Below are 15587 nucleotides of genomic sequence, written 5' to 3' on the forward strand. Positions count from 1 at the left end.
TTCGGCACCCGGGGTCAGCCAGACAGCACGCCAATCAACGCAAGCTGTTGCCACCACCAGAATGCCGTCCTTGCAAAGCTCAGCAGTGTGGCATTTTTTTTGTGTGTCTGCCTCTGATATCAGCGATGCCATTTGTAACCTGTGCCAAAAGAAACTGAGTCGTGGGAAGTCCAACACCCACCTAGGTACAACTGCTTTGCGAAGGCACATGATCTCACATCACAAACGCCTATGGGATCAACACATGAGTAAAAGCAGCACACAAACTGAAAGCCACCATCCTCCTCCTGGTCCAGCATCTTCAGCCACGTCAACCACTGCTGTCCTCCATGCCCCCTATCAACAACCCGCCCCTCCGCCTCTCACCTTCAGCAGTTCCTGCTCGTCACCTGCCCACAGTCAGGTGTCTGTGAAGGAAATGTTTGAGCGCAAAAAGCCAATCTCGCAGAGTCACCCCCTTGCCCGGCGTCTGACAGCTGGCTTGTCGGAACTCTTAGCCCGCCAGCTTTTACCATACAAGCTGGTGGAGTCTGAGGCCTTCAAAAAATTTGTCGCTATTGGGACACCGCAGTGGAAGGTACCCGGCCGAAATTATTTTTCACAAAAGGCAATCCCCAACCTGTACTCTATTGTGGAAAAAGAAATCATGTCACGTCTGGCACACAGTGTTGGGGCAAGGGTCCATCTGACCACTGATAGCTGGTCTGCAAAGCACGGTCAGGGCAGGTATATAACGTACACTGCGCATTGGGTAAACCTGCTGGCGGCTGCCAAGCATGGAATGCGTGGCTCTGCTGCAGAGGAGTTGGTGACACCGCCACGACTTGCAGGCAGGCCTGCTGCCACCTCCTCTACTCCTCCTACTCCATCCTCTTTGCTAACCTCCTCGGCTGAGTCCTCTTCTGCTGTTGCGTCTTGCTCCACACCAACTGCACCCCCCCAGCTCCCCAGGGGCTATTCCACATGCCGGATACGACAGTGTCACGCTGTCTTGGGGTTGACTTGCCTGAAAGCAGAGAGTCACACCGGACCAGCACTACTGTCCGCCCTGAATGCACAGGTGGATCAGTGGCTGACCCCGCACCAACTGGAGATCGGCAAAGTGGTGTGTGACAACGGGAGCAATTTGTTGGCGGCATTGAATTTGGGCAAGTTGACACATGTGCCGTGCATGGCACATGTGTTGAATCTGATTGTGCAACGTTTTGTGCAGAAGTACCCAGGCTTACAGGACGTCCTCAAGCAGGCCAGGAAGGTGTGTGGCCATTTCAGGCGTTCCTACACGGCCATGGCGCACTTTGCAGATATTCAGCGGTGAAACAACATGCCAGTGAGGCGCTTGATTTGCGACAGCCCGACACGTTGGAATTCAACACTGCTAATGTTCGACCGCCTGCTCCAACAAGAAAAAGCGGTCAACGAGTATTTGTATGACCGGGGTGCTAGGACAGCCTCTGCGGAGCTGGGTATTTTTTTGCCACGCTACTGGACGCTCATGCGCAATGCCTGTAGGCTCATGCGTCCTTTTGAGGAGGTGACAAACCTAGTGAGTCGCACTGAAGGCACCATCAGCGACATCATCCCATATGTTTTTTTCCTGGAGCGTGCCCTGCGAAGAGTGCTGGATCAGGCCGTAGATGAGCGTGAAGAGGAAGAGGAAGAGTTGTGGTCACCATCACCACCACCAGAAACAGCCTTACCATTGATTGCTGGACCTGCGGCAACACTGGAAGAGGAGTGTGAGGAAGAGGAGTCAGAGGAGGAATGTGGCTTTGAGGAGGAGGAACACCAACCACAGCAGGCATCCCAGGGTGCTCGTTGTCACCTATCTGGTACCCGTGGTGTTGTACGTGGCTGGGGGGAAGAACACACCTTCAATGACATCAGTGAGGACGAGGAATTGGACATGAGTAGCTCGGCATCCAACCTTGTGCAAATGGGGTCTTTCATGCTGTCATGCCTGTTGAGAGACCCTCGTATAAAAAGGCTGAAGGAGAACGACCTGTACTGGGTGGCCACGCTACTAGACCCCCGGTATAAGCAGAAAGTCTGTGACATGTTACCCAATTACCGGCAGTCGCAAAGGATGCAGCAGCTACAAAATAAGTTAAAAACTATGCTCTACACAGCGTATAAGGGTGATGTCACAGCACAACGGGAATCCAACAGGGGAAGAGGTGAAAGTAATCCTCCTCCTACCACCACAACCACGCCGGCAAGGACAGGACGCTTTACAGACGTCTTGTTGATGGAGGACATGCGGAGCTTTTTTAGTCCTATGCATCGCCACAGCCCTTCGGGGTCCACCCTCAGAGAACGACTCGACCGACAGGTAGCAGACTACCTTGCCTTAACTGCAGATATCGACACTCTGAGGAGCGATGAACCCCTTGACTACTGGGTGTGCAGGCTTGACCTGTGGCCTGAGCTATCCCAGTTTGCCATTGAACTTCTGGCCTGCCCCGCTTCAAGTGTGCTGTCAGAAAGGACCTTCAGCGCAGCAGGAGGTATTGTCACTGAGAAGAGAAGTCGCCTAGGTCAAAAAAGTCTTGATTACCTCACGTTTATTAAGATGAATGAGGCATGGATCCCGAAGGGACTGACAGTGGGGGATGCATTTGACTAAAAAAGGCCTGGTGATGACTGAGATGCCTTGGCCTAAAAATGGTCCACACGCTGCTGTATATAATCATTCTCTGCATGCCGGATGACTTACGTGACGTCTCCGCCACCAACTACGGTTCAAGCAGCAATGTTTTAGTGCACTTTCTGCCTTAAAACCTCAATTTTTCAGGCTGCTGCTACAGCAGCGGCTGCAACAATACCTACTTTTTCATGCATGTGTACATGCCTAATTTTTCTGGCCTCTGGTGCTACACTGTGGCTGCAAAAAAACAAAAAACAAAAAAAAAGGCACATACATGTGTCAATTCCCCTTCGTGATCGTTACCTTGTCGTGGTGAAGGGGCTTGCGTATCACAATGAAGCGATCACCTCTAGGATTGTGTTGGCACACCCCAGATGATAAGGTCGTTGCTTCATTGTGTACAGACCAAAAGCGATCCGCAGGATAATTTTTCATAAAAAAAAACATTCATTTTCTTTCATTCTTTCTGCGGAGCTGGGTATTTTTTGGCCGCGTTACTGAATGCTCATGAACAATGGCTGTAGGCTCATGCGTCCTTTTGCGGAGATGACAACCCTGGTGGTCAGTCGAACCCAAGGCAACATCATCGACCTCATCCCATATGCGTTTTTTCTGGAGCGTGCCCTGCGAAGAGTACTGGATCAGGCTGTAGATGAGCATGAAGAGGAAGAGTTGTGGTCCTCATCACCACCAGAAGCAGCCTTGTCGTTGTCAATTGCTGGACCTGTGGCAACGCAGAGAGAGGAGTCTGAAGAAGAGAAGTCAGAGGAGGAAGGTGGCTTTGAGGAGGTGGAATACCAGCCACAGCAGGCGTCCCAGGGGGCTTGTTCTCACCTTTCAGGGACCCTTGGTGTTGTATGTGGCTGGGTGGAGGAAGAGACCTTCAATGATGTCAGTGAGGACAAGGAACGGGACATGGCTAGCTTGGTATCCAACCTTGTGCAAATTGGGAGTTTGCGGTTGTGCAAATGGACTGACTGACTGTTAAACGGGGAGTTTGGTCTGTCAGAGTTTGGTCTGTCACTGTGAAGCGGGCAACGGGCGTAACCCTTACACTACTTGACCGATAAAACATCATACCTGATCGTATTCACACACTGGATGTTTTAGTGCTGGTTTACACTGCCGCTACCACTAAAGTAGCGTCGCTTCCAGTGCGACTTTGGCGCGACTTTGGCGCGACCTCATCGCGAGGTGACTTTTTATTTGGCCAATCACAATATCATGTTTTGTTACCGTCACCTAATTTCCTTTTCCTGTTTTTTGTTTTACATATTTCCCCATGTGTGCAGTGTTGTCTGTGTCATAGCTCAACTGATAGGCATGTTTGCCTTGGCATATCATATTTCAGCTTGCCAGAAAGAAAAAAAGACAGCTGGAAAGACACTGCATTCGTTTTCTACTAAAAATCATAAGAAAAATGCTGTTTTTTTTGGGTTGTGGACATACTACAGAGCTGAAACTTGACAGGTACACTTTTTAGACCCCCCAGACACTAAATACAAAAAATGACATGCCTGCCTAAAAAAATGCCCGATAAATGCCTGCAAGAGAAAAAGACAGCCGCAGAGAAGCCGTATTCCTGAAAATATAAGAAAAATGCTGTTTTTTAGGGGTTCTGGACATGCTACAGAGCTGAAACTTGACAGGTACACTTTTGTGACCCCCCAGACACTAAATACAAAAAATGACATGCCTGCCTAAAAAAATGCCCGATAAATGCCTGCAAGAGTAAAAGACAGCCGCAGAGAAGCCGTATTCCTGAAAATATAAGAAAAATGCTGTTTTTTAGGGGTTCTGGACATGCTACAGAGCTGAAACTTGACAGGTACACTTTTGTGACCCCCCAGACACTAAATACAAAAAATGACATGCCTGCCTAAAAAAATGCCCGATAAATGCCTGCAAGAGAAAAAGCCAGCCGCAGAGAAGCCGTATTCCTGAAAATATAAGAAAAATGCTGTTTTTTAGGGGTTCTGGACATGCTACAGAGCTGAAACTTGACAGGTACACTTTTGTGACCCCCCAGACACTAAATACAAAAAATGACATGCCTGCCTAAAAAAATGCCCGATAAATGCCTGCAAGAGAAAAAGACAGCCGCAGAGAAGCCGTATTCCTGAAAATATAAGAAAAATGCTGTTTTTTAGGGGTTCTGGACATGCTACAGATCTGAAACTTGACAGGTACACTTTTGTGACCCCCCAGACACTAAATACAAAAAATGACATGCCTGCCTAAAAAAATGCCCGATAAATGCCTGCAAGAGAAAAAGCCAGCCGCAGAGAAGCCGTATTCCTGAAAATATAAGAAAAATGCTGTTTTTTAGGGGTTCTGGACATGCTACAGAGCTGAAACTTGACAGGTACACTTTTGTGACCCCCCAGACACTAAATACAAAAAATGACATGCCTGCCTAAAAAAATGCCCGATAAATGCCTGCAAGAGAAAAAGACAGCCGCAGAGAAGCCGTATTCCTGAAAATATAAGAAAAATGCTGTTTTTTAGGGGTTCTGGACATGCTACAGATCTGAAACTTGACAGGTACACTTTTGTGACCCCCCAGACACTAAATACAAAAAATGACATGCCTGCCTAAAAAAATGCCCGATAAATGCCTGCAAGAGAAAAAGACAGCCGCAGAGAAGCCGTATTCCTGAAAATATAAGAAAAATGCTGTTTTTTAGGGGTTCTGGACATGCTACAGAGCTGAAACTTGACAGGTACACTTTTGTGACCCCCCAGACACTAAATACAAAAAATGACATGCCTGCCTAAAAAAATGCCCGATAAATGCCTGCAAGAGAAAAAGCCAGCCGCAGAGAAGCCGTATTCCTGAAAATATAAGAAAAATGCTGTTTTTTAGGGGTTCTGGACATGCTACAGAGCTGAAACTTGACAGGTACACTTTTGTGACCCCCCAGACACTAAATACAAAAAATGACATGCCTGCCTAAAAAAATGCCCGATAAATGCCTGCAAGAGAAAAAGACAGCCGCAGAGAAGCCGTATTCCTGAAAATATAAGAAAAATGCTGTTTTTTAGGGGTTCTGGACATGCTACAGAGCTGAAACTTGACAGGTACACTTTTGTGACCCCCCAGACACTAAATACAAAAAATGACATGCCTGCCTAAAAAAATGCCCGATAAATGCCTGCAAGAGAAAAAGCCAGCCGCAGAGAAGCCGTATTCCTGAAAATATAAGAAAAATGCTGTTTTTTAGGGGTTCTGGACATGCTACAGAGCTGAAACTTGACAGGTACACTTTTGTGACCCCCCAGACACTAAATACAAAAAATGACATGCCTGCCTAAAAAAATGCCCGATAAATGCCTGCAAGAGAAAAAGCCAGCCGCAGAGAAGCCGTATTCCTGAAAATATAAGAAAAATGCTGTTTTTTAGGGGTTCTGGACATGCTACAGATCTGAAACTTGACAGGTACACTTTTGTGACCCCCCAGACACTAAATACAAAAAATGACATGCCTGCCTAAAAAAATGCCCGATAAATGCCTGCAAGAGAAAAAGCCAGCCGCAGAGAAGCCGTATTCCTGAAAATATAAGAAAAATGCTGTTTTTTAGGGGTTCTGGACATGCTACAGAGCTGAAACTTAACAGGTACACTTTTGTGACCCCCCAGACACTAAATACAAAAAATGACATGCCTGCCTAAAAAAATGCCCGATAAATGCCTGCAAGAGAAAAAGACAGCCGCAGAGAAGCCGTATTCCTGAAAATATAAGAAAAATGCTGTTTTTTAGGGGTTCTGGACATGCTACAGATCTGAAACTTGACAGGTACACTTTTGTGACCCCCCAGACACTAAATACAAAAAATGACATGCCTGCCTAAAAAAATGCCCGATAAATGCCTGCAAGAGAAAAAGACAGCCGCAGAGAAGCCGTATTCCTGAAAATATAAGAAAAATGCTGTTTTTTAGGGGTTCTGGACATGCTACAGAGCTGAAACTTGACAGGTACACTTTTGTGACCCCCCAGACACTAAATACAAAAAATGACATGCCTGCCTAAAAAAATGCCCGATAAATGCCTGCAAGAGAAAAAGCCAGCCGCAGAGAAGCCGTATTCCTGAAAATATAAGAAAAATGCTGTTTTTTAGGGGTTCTGGACATGCTACAGAGCTGAAACTTGACAGGTACACTTTTGTGACCCCCCAGACACTAAATACAAAAAATGACATGCCTGCCTAAAAAAATGCCCGATAAATGCCTGCAAGAGAAAAAGACAGCCGCAGAGAAGCCGTATTCCTGAAAATATAAGAAAAATGCTGTTTTTTAGGGGTTCTGGACATGCTACAGATCTGAAACTTGACAGGTACACTTTTGTGACCCCCCAGACACTAAATACAAAAAATGACATGCCTGCCTAAAAAAATGCCCGATAAATGCCTGCAAGAGAAAAAGCCAGCCGCAGAGAAGCCGTATTCCTGAAAATATAAGAAAAATGCTGTTTTTTAGGGGTTCTGGACATGCTACAGAGCTGAAACTTAACAGGTACACTTTTGTGACCCCCCAGACACTAAATACAAAAAATGACATGCCTGCCTAAAAAAATGCCCGATAAATGCCTGCAAGAGAAAAAGACAGCCGCAGAGAAGCCGTATTCCTGAAAATATAAGAAAAATGCTGTTTTTTAGGGGTTCTGGACATGCTACAGATCTGAAACTTGACAGGTACACTTTTGTGACCCCCCAGACACTAAATACAAAAAATGACATGCCTGCCTAAAAAAATGCCCGATAAATGCCTGCAAGAGAAAAAGACAGCCGCAGAGAAGCCGTATTCCTGAAAATATAAGAAAAATGCTCTTTTTTAGGGGTTCTGGACATGCTACAGAGCTGAAACTTGACAGGTACACTTTTGTGACCCCCCAGACACTAAATACAAAAAATGACATGCCTGCCTAAAAAAATGCCCGATAAATGCCTGCAAGAGAAAAAGCCAGCCGCAGAGAAGCCGTATTCCTGAAAATATAAGAAAAATGCTGTTTTTAGGGGTTCTGGACATGCTACAGAGCTGAAACTTGACAGGTACACTTTTGTGACCCCCCAGACACTAAATACAAAAAATGACATGCCTGCCTAAAAAAATGCCCGATAAATGCCTGCAAGAGAAAAAGCCAGCCGCAGAGAAGCCGTATTCCTGAAAATATAAGAAAAATGCTGTTTTTTAGGGCTTCTGGACATGCTACAGATCTGAAACTTGACAGGTACACTTTTGTGACCCCCCAGACACTAAATACAAAAAATGACATGCCTGCCTAAAAAAATGCCCGATAAATGCCTGCAAGAGAAAAAGCCAGCCGCAGAGAAGCCGTATTCCTGAAAATATAAGAAAAATGCTGTTTTTTAGGGGTTCTGGACATGCTACAGAGCTGAAACTTGACAGGTACACTTTTGTGACCCCCCAGACACTAAATACAAAAAATGACATGCCTGCCTAAAAAAATGCCCGATAAATGCCTGCAAGAGAAAAAGACAGCCGCAGAGAAGCCGTATTCCTGAAAATATAAGAAAAATGCTGTTTTTTAGGGGTTCTGGACATGCTACAGATCTGAAACTTGACAGGTACACTTTTGTGACCCCCCAGACACTAAATACAAAAAATGACATGCCTGCCTAAAAAAATGCCCGATAAATGCCTGCAAGAGAAAAAGACAGCCGCAGAGAAGCCGTATTCCTGAAAATATAAGAAAAATGCTGTTTTTTAGGGGTTCTGGACATGCTACAGAGCTGAAACTTGACAGGTACACTTTTGTGACCCCCCAGACACTAAATACAAAAAATGACATGCCTGCCTAAAAAAATGCCCGATAAATGCCTGCAAGAGAAAAAGCCAGCCGCAGAGAAGCCGTATTCCTGAAAATATAAGAAAAATGCTGTTTTTTAGGGGTTCTGGACATGCTACAGAGCTGAAACTTGACAGGTACACTTTTTAGACCCCCCAGACACTAAATACAAAAAATGACATGCCTGCCTAAAAAAATGCCCGATAAATGCCTGCAAGAGAAAAAGCCAGCCGCAGAGAAGCCGTATTCCTGAAAATATAAGAAAAATGCTGTTTTTTAGGGGTTCTGGACATGCTACAGAGCTGAAACTTGACAGGTACACTTTTTAGACCCCCCAGACACTAAATACAAAAAATGACATGCCTGCCTAAAAAAATGCCCGCTAAATGCCTGCAAGAGAAAAAGCCAGCCGCAGAGAAGCCATATTCCTGAAAATATAAGAAAAATGCTGTTTTTTAGGGGTTCTGGACATGCTACAGAGCTGAAACTTCACAGGTACACTTTTTAGACCCCCCAGATGCTAAATCCAAAGAAATTTTTTATTTTTATTTTTTTTTAATTTTTCCAATAATTGGCTCTCTATCAAAAAATTATAATTTTTAAGAACTTTTTTTTGCGTGATCCCTCTCCGGCATGCCACAGTCCAGGTGTTAGTCCCCTTGAAACAACTTTTCCATCACTATTGTGGCCAGAAAGAGTCCCTGTGTGTTTTAAAATTCGCCTGCCTATTGAAGTCTATGGCGGTTCGCCCGGTTCGCCGGTTCGCGAACATTTGCCGATGTTCGCGTTCGCCGTTCGCGAACCGCGAATTTTAGGTTCGCGACATCACTACTGTGCACCTGCAAAGCCTTGCCTAATGAGGAAAGCTGCTGGGTCTGCAACCTTTTAGCCTGTATTTCCAATTGGAAGTATCTCACCAAAAAATATATTTTTATTCCAGGGGATGCCTGAAGTCTGACTTGTATCTTAGACGTCTGGGAAAATTGGTGAGCCAATCACACAAGCAGGAAATTATGTTTCTGGGGTGTGGTCAGTATACAGTCTGACTTGTATCTTAGACTTCTGGGAAAATTGGTGAGCCAATCACACAAGCAGGAAATTATGTTTCTGGGGTGTGGTCAGTATACATTCTGTGTACAGAACAACTTCAGGCAAGCCATATTGCATTGCATTTTCAGAAAATTACAGACCTGCAGATTGAAAAGGAAAGGTCATTTTTAATAACATTCAATTACAATATGACTTGGGTCTCAAATTTACTATATATGCTAAATTATTTTTTCTTTGTTTGATATTTTTTCCCCTATGAAAGTGGAGTTACCCTTTAAGCAGGGACAACAGTGTTTCCCTGCGCACATTGTATGGGGTGACCAGAATTCTATTTGTCAACAGTCTATTTTAAGCAGGTAAATGTGGCTCTGCGGTATTGGTTTGTCCTGGGTGGTTCCTACTGGAAATCTATTATTATGCTTGTAGATGCCTTTGGTTGCCTTGTTTACCTTAACCTTTTTACAGGTTCTTTGCAGGTGAGTATGTAACCCTGCAACTCTTTTTGACCGATGAGGTTATTGAAAAGATTGTTGTAGAAACGAATCGGTACCAGGAGCAACAAGCTGCAGCGCATCGGCGCTTCTCTCTCAGCGGGGAACGATCGCGGGTGTCAGGCAGATATCGAAGCCACCTGCCCCATGCATCGGAGTCCCCACTGATGAGCGGGGGTGGGAGCGCACCGCTGGGGGCACGCGCTCGCCCCCTAGCTGCAGGCGCGTGACCGCCGTATACCTATGTCGGTTTGCGCAGGAGCCGCTGCCTGCCGCATCATAACCACGGAGGGCGGTCGTTAACCAGTTAAGCAGAAAATGTTTTGCAGACAGCCAGACTTTATTGCTTATTTAATAGGAAATAATTGGTTTGTCTATGAATGTCTGCAGGTTTCCTATAGGATTCTCCAATATCATGTAATGTCTTTTTTAGTAATTGTTTTTTTTTTTTTTATAAAGCAGACAATATTGCACTTATAGTTATGCCCAGATGAATCTACTGAAAGTTCAAGAATAAAAGATCGATGAAGTCCATAACTGGTCAATAATGGGCTATGAGAAATAGAATTATAGCAGGAAATGTTGTATGGGGAATCTGTTAATGATGTGCACTCAACCCAGTTGTCCTGGAGATGGCAGATGCGACATCAGAGATATTGCTTTATTGTTTGATTTGTCCTTTCTGTTTGACCATTAGACTGGATAAAAATCAGTTGACAGATTGACATCAATCCCCAGTGTAGATCAGAAAGTTTTTCACAAAAGTGAAGTGAATTGAACTCCTTGATCAGATGTTATCTCATATGGAAGACCAAGTTGTCTATAAATTTCTCAAATTTGAATTTTTGCTGTGTCTTTGGCTGTAGTAATGCCCATAATGGGTAAACAATTAGCTATCATTGTTAGATGATCTACTACTACAAGGGCAGTTGCAAATGTCTTTGATGGTTGTAGGTCAACAGAAAAATCCATGTAAATAGACCCCCATGGGTAAGCTGGCACAGGAAAAGGTTGCAGTAGACTAACAGGGGTGAGATTGGTACCTTATTTTGTGCACAGTTTTGTGCACACAATCTTTTCCTGAAGGTCATATAAGCCATCATGAAAGTCCAAATGTTGGTGAGGTGTTTTCTGGTAGGTTCATCATAGACTTGTTTAAATCTCATACAATGCATGGGCAAAGGGTCCCATTTTTGTGGGCTAATAATAAAGGGGCACCAGTAGGGAGGTGTTGAAATGTAGATAAACCCCTGTGCTGGATTTCCTTTTAAAAAGTCCCTTACAACCTTCAGCTCTGGTCCTGAAAGAGAGTAGATATTTACAAGTTCTATTGGGCAATCATAGACTTGATGTGGTGGTAACTGATCTGTATTTTTCTGATCATATACAATCTTAACCACTTCCCAACTGGGCAATAGTAAAAAGACATCCTCAGCTTGAAGTGGAATACTGGGGTTATAGCTGCAGCAATATCCCATGTAGCAGAGTAGCAGTATGATCCACAATATCTCCACTGGTAGTCAGGCACAGCATACAATAATCCTGGTAGCGTATAATATTCCCAACCCTCCAATAACCAGACGACACATGGCTTGGAGGTCAAAACTAGACTGCCTTGTTTATTGAAAAACACAGGGATCTACACTCAGTCAGAACCCCTCCCTCTTCGAGACATTCCACACACAAAGCTGAACATCCCATAATACCTTACTCTGCCAGACAGAAACAATAAGACAATAGAAGGCAGGTATTTAACAATAACAAACCCCCACCCATCTCCTGAGGGACACTGCTCAGACATATGATAGTCCCAAGTGAAAGAGTTCTCACTCTCTCCACATAAACCACACTCCAAACACTTGGTTCTTAAAGGTATACACATGCAATAAACATAATGCATTTACGAAGGACAATATACAGTGGCTTTGTTTGCCACAATGCTCCCCCAGAACCAAGCCGGCATACACAGTCTGATCCATAACGGATCAGCTTGGGGATGTCCGGGGAGTACTCACAGATCATTTTTCCAGTTCAGTCTGTCGCGATAACCCGTCAGCATGGCCATTCTGTTTTCCGGGGCAGTAGTGACTAGTAAAGTCATAAGGTTGTAACGCCAAACTCCAGTGCAACAACCGGGCTCAATACTGTTCTTAATCCAAACATTGAAGCATCTGGACCTCAGAAGGCCATTAGGTCTCCGGGATATTGGCCGGGGATCTGGATTGGCAGGATCGCTGAGGGCAACTGGCCTAGATCGTTCCCCAGTAAGATGTCTATGGGGAGCTCCCGTATCAACCCCACATCAATCAGACCTGACCCGGCACCCCAATTCAAGTGGACCCTCGCAGTGGGTAGTCGGTGTACTGCTCCCCCTGCCATCCGAGTTCCTGCTCTGGGAGAGTGGCTCCCGTGTCTCAGAGACCTTGAGCGGGCATTCCATTTAACTGCACTGATTGTAGATGATGCTGTTGGTTCTCCGTAGCGGCTTGCACCGGGTTAGCTTCATGAAGGGTACCCCATTGCTCCTCTGTGTGTTTTATCCTGGGTACGACTGGGGAAACCTCTGTGGGATAGTAGGGGACCGTTTTCCATGCTGAAGGGGGTGACCCTGGTCGGATCCACGCAGCTTGGTTCCTGCTCTGGGTACAGTCTCGTCGATAGTGCCCAAACTGCTTGCCCCTGTGGCACTGTACCCCACTGCGGGACGAATATCTGGGTGTCTGGTGTTTGGAGGAGTTTCGCCCCGTCTGTGGTAGTAGTGGTCCTGTGGTGCGAGCCTGCTGCCGGGTAACAACCGAATAAGCTTTGTGGATGGTAGATTGGGGAACAAAAGCTGAAGTCAGCTCCCCCAGGTCGTTGCCTAAAATAACGTCTGCGGGTAAATCCTGCATCATGCCAACCTCCACATTCCCTGACCCAGCTCCCCATTTCAGGTGTACTTTTGCAGTGGGAACTTTGAAAATGGCTCCCCCAGCTACTCGCACAGCTACAGAATCCCCAGAGAGTTGTCTGGATGCAATAAGGGGATTCCGGACCAACGTGATGGTAGCCCCAGAGTCACGTAACCCTTCTAGTTGTCTCCCCTCCAGGTGAACAGCTTGTCGGTGGTTTTGTTGATTGTCCGATGCCTAATAAACAGGCAAAAAATTTGGGGGAGCATACCCATGTATTTCCAAAGCTGCTGCAGCTATGAACCAAAATACATGTATATTAAAAAAGAATAGCGCGCAAATGCAAAAGAAATTACTACCAAATCTGAAGAGAGTCCATAAATAAAAATGGGGGTTTGGTCCCACCATATGGCCATATCGTGCTCAAGCCCACTACTGCGTCAAAGTACCCCATTATCAGTGGGTCCTACACTATCCATGAAAAAGAGATGAATCCAGTCTTTCTAACCCTTGGAGATGTCTTTTGGTTCATAGCTGCAGCAGCTTTGGAAATACATGGGTATGCTCCCCCAAATTTTTTGCCTGTTTATTATGTATTCGGTCTGACCAGACTATCGAGGTTGAGCAGCCCTCCCCACCCCCCACACACACCTGTACTCAATCAGTGTCCACCATTAAGTGGATATAGGAGGAGTCCCCTGTAGTGCATTTGCACATCTCTCCCAGCAAGGAGTATTATCTCCAAGGGTTAGAAAGGCTGGATTCATCTCTTTTTCATGGATAGTGTAGGACCCACTGATAATGGGGTACTTTGACGCAGTAGTGGGCTTGAGCACGATATGGCCATATGGTGGGACCAAACCCCCATTTTTATTTATGGACTCTCTTCAGATTTGGTAGTAATTTCTTTTGCATTTGCGCGCTATTCTTTTTTAATATACATGTCCTTTGGTTCATAGCTGCAGCAGCTTTGGAAATACATGGGTATGCTCCCCCAAATTTTTTGCCTGTTTATTATGTATTCGGTCTGACCAGACTATCGAGGTTGAGCAGCCCTCCCCACCCCCCACACACACCTGTACTCAATCAGTGTCCACCATTAAGTGGATTTAGGAGGAGTCCCCTGTAGTGCATTTGAACATCTCTCCCAGCAAGGAGTATTATCTCCAAGGGTTAGAAAGGCTGGATTCATCTCTTTTTCATGGATAGTGTAGGACCGACTGATAATGGGGTACTTTGACGCAGTAGTGGGCTTGAGCACGATATGGCCATATGGTGGGACCAAACCCCCATTTTTATTTATGGACTCTCTTCAGATTTGGTAGTAATTTCTTTTGCATTTGCGCGCTATTCTTTTTTAATATACATGTCTTTTGGTTCATAGCTGCAGCAGCTTTGGAAATACATGGGTATGCTCCCCCAAATTTTTTGCCTGTTTATTATGTATTCGGTCTGACCAGACTATCGAGGTTGAGCAGCCCTCCCCACCCCCCACACACACCTGTACTCAATCAGTGTCCACCATTAAGTGGATATAGGAGGAGTCCCCTGTAGTGCATTTGCACATCTCTCCCAGCAAGGAGTATTATCTCCAAGGGTTAGAAAGGCTGGATTCATCTCTTTTTCATGGATAGTGTAGGACCCACTGATAATGGGGTACTTTGACGCAGTAGTGGGCTTGAGCACGATATGGCCATATGGTGGGACCAAACCCCCATTTTTATTTATGGACTCTCTTCAGATTTGGTAGTAATTTCTTTTGCATTTGCGCGCTATTCTTTTTTAATATACATGTCCTTTGGTTCATAGCTGCAGCAGCTTTGGAAATACATGGGTATGCTCCCCCAAATTTTTTGCCTGTTTATTATGTATTCGGTCTGACCAGACTATCGAGGTTGAGCAGCCCTCCCCACCCCCCACACACACCTGTACTCAATCAGTGTCCACCATTAAGTGGATTTAGGAGGAGTCCCCTGTAGTGCATTTGAACATCTCTCCCAGCAAGGAGTATTATCTCCAAGGGTTAGAAAGGCTGGATTCATCTCTTTTTCATGGATAGTGTAGGACCGACTGATAATGGGGTACTTTGACGCAGTAGTGGGCTTGAGCACGATATGGCCATATGGTGGGACCAAACCCCCATTTTTATTTATGGACTCTCTTCAGATTTGGTAGTAATTTCTTTTGCATTTGCGCGCTATTCTTTTTTAATATACATGTCTTTTGGTTCATAGCTGCAGCAGCTTTGGAAATACATGGGTATGCTCCCCCAAATTTTTTGCCTGTTTATTATGTATTCGGTCTGACCAGACTATCGAGGTTGAGCAGCCCTCCCCACCCCCCACACACACCTGTACTCAATCAGTGTCCACCATTAAGTGGATATAGGAGGAGTCCCCTGTAGTGCATTTGCACATCTCTCCCAGCAAGGAGTATTATCTCCAAGGGTTAGAAAGGCTGGATTCATCTCTTTTTCATGGATAGTGTAGGACCTACTGATAATGGGGTACTTTGACGCAGTAGTGGGCTTGAGCACGATATGGCCATATGGTGGGACCAAACCCCCATTTTTATTTATGGACTCTCTTCAGATTTGGTAGTAATTTCTTTTGCATTTGCGCGCTATTCTTTTTTAATATACATGTCTTTTGGTTCATAGCTTCCGCAGCTTTGGAAATACATGGGTATGCTCCCCCAAATT

Source organism: Pelophylax lessonae, assembly GCF_965119305.1.
Source record: "Pelophylax lessonae genome assembly, chromosome: 2".
NCBI lineage: Eukaryota > Metazoa > Chordata > Amphibia > Anura > Ranidae > Pelophylax > Pelophylax lessonae.